This window comes from Priapulus caudatus, unplaced genomic scaffold (genome assembly GCF_000485595.1).
Source record: "Priapulus caudatus unplaced genomic scaffold, Priapulus_caudatus-5.0.1 Scaffold2293, whole genome shotgun sequence".
In the NCBI taxonomy this organism is placed as follows: Eukaryota; Metazoa; Priapulida; class Priapulimorpha; order Priapulimorphida; family Priapulidae; genus Priapulus; species Priapulus caudatus.
Window position 1 is genome coordinate 1,958 of NW_014579354.1, and position 1,131 is coordinate 3,088.

Consider the following 1,131-nt stretch of genomic DNA (forward strand, 5'->3'; position numbering starts at 1 on the left):
TCTCTCTCTTTCTCTCTCTCATTCTTTGTTCTGTTTCTCTCCCTCTATTTCGCTCTCATCGTTCCACAATAACAACAACGATACAACAATAACAACGATACAATAACAATAGAGATACAATAACAACAGCAATACAATAGCAACAACGATACAACAATAACAACGATACAATAACAATAGAGATACAATAACAACAGCAATACAATAGCAACAACGATGGTACCTTATGTTAACAACAACTACACGATAACAGCAGCAATACAATAACAATAGAGATACAATAACAACAGCAATACAATAGCAACAACGATACAATAACAATAGAGATACAATAACAACAGCAATACAATAGCAACAACGATGGTACCTTATGTTAACAACAACTACACGATAACAGCAGAAAATAACAACGATACAATAACAATAGAGATACAATAACAACAGCAATACAATAACAACAACGATGGAACCTTATGTTAACAACAACTACACGATAACATCAGCAATAATATAACAACAACAACAAGACAACAACAACAAGACAATAACAGAAATAGAACAATACCAACAAGACAACAACAACAAGACAATAAAAGCAATAGAACAATACCAACAAGACAACAACAACAAGACAATAACAGCAAGACAATAACAACAAGACAATAACAACAAGACAACAACAACAAGACAATACCAAAAAGACAATAACAACAAGACAATACCAACAACGGAACAATACCAACAACACCATATGATAGCGTACAATATACATTACACCTCTTCGATCTACGCACCTTGTCCGGCGTAAAGGGGGCGCCACCGCTGATCAGCTCACGGACCTTTTCCACCTGCCCGCTAGATGCCGCCACTCGCAGCTGCTCTGCTGCGTCGCTGCTCATGGCTGTTCTCTTGTCTGCTTCAGGCATTGGCGTCTACCTATGCAGCAGCATCATAGCTCCTGACATAGCGTAAGCAGATACACATAGCAGACACATAGCCAAGCTGAGGCAAGATGTAATATACACGGTTGCACTATTATGTTGTTATTCGACTTATATCAAGAGTAGATAATAACACAATGTGTAATTATCTACTCTTGCTTATATGTGTATAGAATATATATAATTATAT